Source organism: Tripterygium wilfordii, chromosome 2, assembly GCF_013401445.1.
Source record: "Tripterygium wilfordii isolate XIE 37 chromosome 2, ASM1340144v1, whole genome shotgun sequence".
NCBI lineage: Eukaryota > Viridiplantae > Streptophyta > Magnoliopsida > Celastrales > Celastraceae > Tripterygium > Tripterygium wilfordii.
This window is the reverse complement of record NC_052233.1, coordinates 8,185,355-8,194,189: the sequence shown is the minus strand read 5'-3', so window position 1 is coordinate 8,194,189 and position 8,835 is coordinate 8,185,355.

Genomic DNA, 8,835 nt, shown 5'->3' with positions numbered 1-8,835 from the left:
ACTGCGTCTGACTCTGAAGTGAATATCATCGATTCTCCTACCCCCGGCCTTAACGAGGCTTCAGTCCTTCAGTCCTCTTATCCCGAAAATCCTACACCCGGCCTTAATGAGGCTTCAGTATTTCGGTCAGATTATCCCGAAGTTGCTGATCGAAGTGAGCTTCCCCCAAATCAACAAGCGGGGGGAGACGAGGTTGATTTCGAACCGACATGTCTATCTGGTTCAGGATTAGATGATCGTGGGGTGTCAAATATTAAGAGGGACTTCGGTATCCCCTGGGCCTGCCGTCGTATACCTTCAGACGAACACCCCCTTCATCCAAAGGAAGGGGAATTCGCCGTCTCGCTCCATTCCATAAAATACGGTGCAAGGATTCCATATCCTCCTGCATTGACCAGTTTCTTCCGCATCTTCAATATTTGTCCCGCACTTCTAGCCCCGAACTCCTGGCTCTTCCTTAATACCGTTCTTAACCTTTGTGTCAAATATACTATACCCTTCAATTCTTTTATCATCCAACACGTTCTCAGATTAAGTCGCCATGGTAGGGAGGTCGGTCGATACTACTTCCAGTTTCGGCCACCCATTGAGTCTCCTCGTTATCAGGCTTCAATCAGGCATTGGAAGAAGGGTTACTTCTTTGTGAAGGCGCCCCTTCAACCTGGAGAACACCTCCCTTTTCGAACTGAGTTCGGCATTCCACACATCTTTCATTTCAATAACCCTCGCGAGCTAAGGCATGAGACAGATAGGGATTTATTGGACCGACTAAAATCCTACCTTCCTCCCAACCCTTCGGTCAACCTATCTTTTAGTAGGATTGACTCTACGTACACCTACTCTTCGGTCATTCTTCAGAGAGGTGTGCTTCGGTTGGTCTTTTTAGACTTAGAGAAATTCACTTGTCTATATTACTTCTTTATTAACATGTTCGGTCATCCCTTGTGCAGATATGGCGAGCATGGAGGACTACGTCAACATGTTCAGCGCTGGGGCTTCGAAGGGCAAGAAGCACGGCATTGGTAAGGGAAACAGGAGGAAGCCGAACCCGAAGCGTTCAAGGAAGAACACAACGGGAGAGACTTCGACTGCAGCCAACGTGCTCAACGCTCCCACCACTGTTCACAGTTCGGTCAGGGTGACTCAACTGGGATCAAACCCCTCTCGGACTTCGGATTTTGTCAACGTCCCTCTTCCAGTGACCCAACCCCCCCGAAGGATGGATATTGAAGACCTCACTATTCATACACCGAACTGGGATGTTCTGGTGAGTGACTCTGCCAATAACCCAACTATTGCGGGTAGGATGGTTGCGAAGGCTCCAACTCCGGCTGACTTCAGTCGATACGAAGCGCTTGCTTTGTCAGACAAGGTGTCAGAGCTGAACGTTGCAGCTATGAAGGTATAGTAATTTCACCTAACTTCAGTCTTGCTTTTTTGACTTGTTCATTTTACAAATGAAATTGATCCCGAAGTAATGAAGTCCGTCTTCATACCTATGTAGGTTGTTTCTGTTCTTGCCACATTGCCTGGAGGTATTGCCAACATGGCTCATAATGAAACAGCGGCCATTGAGCGGGCTGAAGCAGCTGCTTTGGCAAAGGCTAAGGCAGAAGCTGAGCTAGAGACATTTCGGGCCGAACTAACGGAGAGGACCGAAGCTCTAAATGCCGCTAACGCCAAGGAGCTCAAATACCGTAAGGAAAAATCCAGGCTGGAGGCTGAGGTCACTAGGCTTTCCCAAGCTGCTGAAGCTGAACGAGTGAAGGCTATTGCCAAAGGCAAGGCCCTGGGGGTTCAAGAGTTCAAAGCCTCTGAGGAGTTCAAGTTAACTCTTCGTCAAGAAGGCTACTTCGGTGGTCGTGGTGCCTTTAAAATGGCCAGGAAGGCTCTAATTGAGGCTGGGCAAGATCCAAGTGTTCTTGATAAGCTTTGCCCAGTTTTGGTTGGAAAGGACGGACTGGAGGAGTCCAAAGAGGAGATATATGCTGAACTTGCTAGGGCTGAGGAAGAAGTTCGTCGTCAGGCTGAAGATGAGGAGAACTCTGAAGAAGATTTCGAGGAGGGGGATGAACTCCCTTCAACTGTTGACCTTACCGCAGTCACATCCGATGAAGATCCTCCTCGTGTCATCCCCGCTGAAGGTGATTCTCCTATTCAAGCAACTGAGCCAGGTGAAGTTCGTGCCTTTACTCCTGAGGATGTTCCTCCTTCAAATCCTCCCGATCTTATCCAGCCTGAAGCTAGCCTGCATGAGCCTTCAGAGACTGAACTGCCTCCTTCAGTTGAAGATATTTAGCTCCTTTTTTTTTTTTTTTTTTTTTTTTTTTTTTTTTTTGTAAACGATTAAGTATCTTTTGGTAATGATATCTTTCTCTTTTCATATTCAGTTCGCTCTACTTTGTTGTGAATGCTTGAAGTGTATTTTTTTTTTTGACCTTACTTCGGTTGAAGATGCTTGAAGTGTACTTCGCGTGTGAAGTACTTGTCGTGGCCGAAGGGTTGGCTTCGGATGAAGTATACACTTCAAGATCGAAGTACTTGATTCGACTGAAGGGTCTAAGGGCCGAAGTGGCCTAATTTTGAGACTTAGAAAATTTTTCTAAGCTTTGGGCCGAAGGGCCTATTTGGACCGAAGGGTCTTATGTGGACCGAAGGTCTTGTTTGGACCGAAGGGTCTAAGGGCCGAAGTGGCCTAATTTTGAGACTTAGAAAATTTTTCTAAGTTTTGGGCCGAAGGGCCTGTTTGGACTGAAGGGTCTTATTTGGACCGAAGGGTCTTATTTGGACCGAAGTGGGCTAATTTTGAGACTTAGAAAATTTTTCTAAGTTTTGGGCCGAAGGGCCTGTTTGGACCGAAGGGTCTTATTTGGACCGAAGGTCTTGTTTGGACCGAAGGGTCTTATTTGGACCGAAGGTCTTGTTTGGACCGAAGGTCTTGTTTGGACCGAAGGGTCTTGTTTTGGGGCGAAGAGATTATGCAACAACTTCTGAACTGTTGTTTTATTAAGCTGATTAACAAGTAACAACTTATTGAAAAATTATTGTTCAACTAAACAAAATATCTACGCAAGTTATCAGCATTCCAAGGACGCATCTTCTTCCCCGGGGTTTCTGGGTCTTCAATCCTGTAAGTCCCTTCCTTGAATGTTTCAATTACTCTGAAAGGTCCATCCCACGTCTCCCCTAGCTTTCCGGGGTGCTTTCCTGCGGCCTCCTTCTTTCTTAAGACAAGGTCCCCTGGGTTGAACTTTCTTTCTTTGACCCTTCGGTTGTAATACCGGGCCGTCCTCTGCTTGTACGCAGCAGTTCTGATTCGAGCCTCTTCTCTAACTTCCTCCACCAAGTCTAAATTATTCAGAAGTGCTTCATTATTCTCTTGGATATTGAAGTTAATGATCCTTGTAGATGGGATTCCAATTTCTACAGGTATCACGGCTTCGGAGCCAAATGCCAGGGAGAAGGGTGTTTCTCCAGTAGAAGTTCGTGCTGTGGTTCGATAGGACCATAGCACACTCGGTAGTTCTTCCACCCATCTTCCTTTGGCACTATCTAGTCTTGTCTTCAAACCTTGGAGGATCACTCGGTTTATCACTTCGGCTTGCCCATTAGCTTGTGGGTGACTGACCGAAGTGACTCTGAGATCAACCCCCAACTCTTCACATAGCTTTTTCATCTTTCCTCCGACAAATTGTCTGCCGTTATCAACAATAAGAGTTCTTGGTATCCCATATCTACAGACAATGGTTCTCCAGATGAAGTCTATTACCTTATTCTCGGAAATAGTTGCAAGCGGCTCCACTTCTACCCACTTAGTGAAGTAGTCCACGGCTACTATAATATATGTCCTTTGACCCGATGCTGGTGGGAATGGTCCAAGAAGGTCCATACCCCACTGAGCAAATGGACACGGACTCTGAATAGGCACCATCTGGCTGGGAGGAAGGTGTGGTACATTGGAATGCCTTTGGCACTTATCACATTTTTGAACAAGCTTTTTGGCGTCTGACACCATTGTAGGCCAGTAGTATCCACAACGTAGCACCTGATAACTTAATGTTCTCCCCCCTATGTGACTTCCACAAATTCCTTCATGCACTTCCCTTAGGGCATAATCAGCCTCTCTGGGCGCCAAACATCGCAGGTATGGAAGTGTGAAGGACATTCTGTATAATTCTCCATCAATCAGAGTATATCTTGCTGCCCTTTTCCGGAGACTCCATGCTTCATCCCTATCTTCAGGAAGTTTCCCTTCAAGCAGGAATTCTCTGATCGGGTCCTTCCAACTTGGTTCAGCTTCAACCGGAGCAACTTCTAGTTCAGCCAAAATACTTGGTTGAGGAAGTACTTCAATTCTGACAGAAGTAGGTCCTTTGGCTGAACAGGTTGAAGCTAATCGAGCAAGGACATCTGCTTTTGCATTTTCCTCCCTAGGTATTCGATTGATCTCTACCTTGGGAATCTTGGCCAGTAATTTCTTGACCGCAGCTAAGTACTTGACCATATTTGAGCCTCTCGCCTCATAGTCTCCCTTCATTTGTTCAGTTACTAGCTGAGAGTCACTGTTGATCAACAAATACTTAACTTCAAGTTCTACAGCAAGTCTCAATCCAGCTAGTACCGCTTCGTATTCTGCCTCGTTATTTGACGCTTTGAAATGAAAATGAAGTGCATGTTCAATACATATGCCCCCCGGACCGAAGAGGAGTACTCCGGCTCCGCTACCCTCTTGGTTAGAAGAACCATCAACGTAAAGGTTCCATTTTGGGTAGTCCTCTTCGGTCAGTGTCACTAAGGTTGGGCGACGACATTCAACAACAAAATCTGCTAAGGCTTGAGCCTTAATCGCATGTCTTGGTTTGTATTGAATGTCGAACTCACTCAACTCGATGGACCACTTTATTAATCTTCCTGATGTGTCTGGCTTCTGAAGTATGTTCTTCAATGGTTGGTCAGTAAGAACTACTACAGTTTGGGCTTGGAAGTAGGGTCTTAATTTTCGAGCCGCAGTAACCAATGCTAAGGCAAATTTCTCTGCTTCGGTATAACGAGTCTCAGCATCTATCATGACCTTACTAACATAATACACTGGCTTCTGAATTTTATCTTCTTCCCGGATAAGGACAGCACTTACTGCATGATCTGTCGTAGCAAGGTACAAGTACAATACCTCTCCTTCTTTTGGACATGTTAGTAGGGGAGGATGTCCGAGGTATTCCTTTAAACCCTCAAATGCCTTCTGACACTCTTCAGTCCATTGAAATTCCTTGGCCTTTTTTAAGGCCTGGAAGAAGTGTCTACACTTATCACCCGACCTAGCAAGGAATCTCCCAAGTGCCGCTGCTCTTCCCGTTAATCTCTGAACCTCTTTCGGAGACTTCGGAGGTTCCATCTGAAGAATGGCTTCAACCTTCTCTGGGTTTGCTTCGATTCCTCTACTAGTGACAAGGAAGCCTAGGAATTTTCCTGAGCTTACTCCAAAAGCGCATTTGTCTGGGTTCAATTTCATTTGAAACTTATCTAAAGTGTTAAACACTTTTTGAAGATCTGAAGGATGATCTTCCGCCCTTCTACTCTTCACGACCATATCATCTACATATGCTTCTATTGATTTTCCTATCTGATCAGCAAAGACATGGTTTATCAACCTTTGATAAGTGGCACCAGCATTCTTAAGTCCGAAGGGCATAACCTTATAGCAATATGTCCCTTCTGGAGTTATGAATGAGGTGCTCTCCTCATCTCTTGGGTTCATCTTGATCTGGTGGTACCCCGAATAAGCATCCAAGAAGCTAAGGAGTTCGTGGCCTGAAGTTGCATCCACTAATTGATCAATCTTAGGAAGAGGATAGCAGTCCTTAGGACAAGCTTTGTTTAGATCCGTGAAGTCAACGCACATACGCCACTTTCCATTTGCCTTCTTTACCATGACCACATTGGCCAACCAATCTGGATACCGCACCTCTCGGATGAAACCGGCTTCAAGTAACTTCCCCACTTCTTCCTTGATAGCAGCTTGTCTCTCTAGGGCGAAGTTACGCTTTTTCTGTTTGACCGGTTTAGTCCCCGGTATGATGCTCAAACTGTGGGAGATGACTTCCCTACTAATTCCTGGCATCTCATGCGCACTCCATGCAAAGTTCTTTATGTTAGAGAGGAGGAGCTTGGTTACCTCCTCAGCTAACTTTTTATTTAAAAGAGACCCTAGAAATAACTTCTTTTCAGTTCCTTTCTCCACAGTTATTGGAAGAAGTGCTTCAACCGGTGTTGGCTTCAGTATCTTCTCTTCTTCCCGAACATCTAAGCTTCCAACTGATATGAAGGTCTTCTTCTTGTCCTTCAAGTCCGTATAGTACATCATTCGAGCTAACTTCTGATCCCCACTCACTTCTCCTACCCCATTAGAAGTTGGAAACTTCATTTTGAGGTGGTAAGTAGAGACCACCGCCCGAACCTTGTGCAGCAATGGTCTGCCAATGATGGCATTGTAGGGGGATTGAACATCTACTACAAGAAGATCGATCATATGCATAACCGTCCTTGGATAGGTTCCCAGAGTAACAGGTAAGGATATGACTCCCTTGGGAACTATGGATTCGCCTGCGAACCCATATAAAGGAACCGAAAAGTTCTTCAATTTTTCTTCTGAGATCTTCATCTCTTTGAAGGCGTGATAGAACAAGATATCTGCTGCACTTCCATTATCCACCAGAACCTTTTTCACTGTGAAATTTGCGATGACTGCTTCTATCACTAGGGCATCATCATGTGGATCCTGGATACCTTCAGCATCTTTTTCTGAGAAAATAATTTTTTCTTCATCCCTTCTCGGCTTCTTTCTTTCCTTACTTACTTCATTTATTCGAGCATAAGCCCTTCTAGCTGAGGAGCTTTCTCCTCCTGCGGCCAGACCTCCTACAATAACTCCGATTGTCCCAGCAGTCCCCCTTTGGTGACGAGGAGACCTATCCCTTCTTCTTTGTCTCCTTCGGTCGTTATCCCTATCATCACCATCGGTTCTTCTTCTCTTTTCTTCTCTATCTGAAGTGAACTGCTTCAGGTAGCCTCGCCTTATGAGGCCTTCAATCTCATCCTTGAGATGCCTACATTCTTCAGTGTCATGACCATGATCCCTATGGAACAGGCAATACTTATCTGAAGTACGCTTTTCTGCCGGGGCCCTCATTTTCTTAGGCCACTTCAGTATATCCCTGTTACTTATTTCAAGAAGGATATTATGCAATGAATTATTAAGAGGAGTATAGGAACTATACCGAGGGACTGGACCCTGGTCAGTCTTCCTACTAGATTGATCATCCTTCTTTTTGTCATTCTTTCCTTCTACTCTTCCTTGCTTCTTGCTTGGAGGGGGTAAGTCTTTCTCCGTCTTTCCCAGGGCGCTCGAGCCTTTTTTGGCAGGGGCCGAGGAAGAAGAGAACTGAGAAATTTTCATCATGTCCTCTGACTGCATGAACTTATCTCCCCTAGCGTAGAGTTCTCCCATAGTCTTCGGGCGTTTTTTCGTTAATGAGCGTACATACGCTTCATCCCTTACTGTCCTTACCAGGGCCGAAATAGCTACTTCTACCTGGACATGTGGGATTTCCAAGCATGCTCTATTGAACCTTGCAAGAAATGATCGAAGTGATTCTCCATGCTCATGGTCAAGATTCATCAAATCCAAACTAGTCTTTGCCGTCCTTCGTGCGGCGGAGAAGTGAAGCGCAAGTTTCTCGGACAAGTCTCCAAAACTAGTCACACTGTGTCTCGGTAATCGATTGAACCAAGTTCTTGCTGGTCCAAAAAGGGTTGATGGGAATATCTTACACATTATCAGGGCATTTGCCCCCCGACACTCCATCATTGATTTGAAACCCTGGATATGATCACAGGGGTCAGTTAACCCATCATACTTCTCCAGCTTTGGAACAATAAGGTGACGCGGCATTTCAGCTTCAAGTATTTCAGGAGCTAAAGGGGTCAACGTACTGTCCCACACTCCCTCCATTGGGGACACTCCTTGTAGTGCTGCAATCTTCTTGTTCATCTCATCTAGGTGTCGACCGACATCTTCATTGTAGGTAGTTCCCCTTCTAGTACTTTCTCCAATGGTACCATCGGGATTCACCCTTCGGCTTGGTTCTCTAGACCTACCTGAGTGTGAACTTCGCACCTCCTCATTGTGCGGGATTTCTTGGTTCACTTGTGTCTGTTGGTTCATGATTAGTTCAGTCAACATTTGCACCTGCTGGGAAAGTTGTTGGAATTGTTCCTGAGTGCAAGGTACTTGGGACGGTCCAGCGTCCTGGTTATGCTGGTTGGTTCGGTCAGCAACATCCTCCTGGTGTTCTACCTCCTCATGATGGGGGTGTTCACCCTGCCCCCGGTCGGGAGCATTAGGGTCATTAACTCGACGGCTTGTTTCTGAAGTAGAAGCGACATTCTTTCTCAATCTGACCATTGTGAGTTTCTTTAGGGAAGTGTACTTCCTTCCCACAGACGGCGCCAAACTGATGATGTCTAAAACAGGTCTACCCTATCAGACAAATCAGCCAAGTCAGACTGAGCTGGTATAACTAATTTCTCCTTTGCTGGTACGTGATCTCTTCCTTCCTTCCTGCACAAGAAGCGAACGTAAGCTTCGGTAGGGCCCCGAGGGTGTACTCGGGGGGACCTCTCCGACGCTCAAGTCAGTACGGTACTAAACTTGGGAGGATGGCTCGTTGCTTCGAGCGTTGTCTCTTGCTCAGTAAGTATTTTAGAGTGCAGGAGTTAGATTCCTTACCTGAGGGCAGAGGTTCCCCTTTTATACGAGTTTGAAGTGTTTGAGTTGTA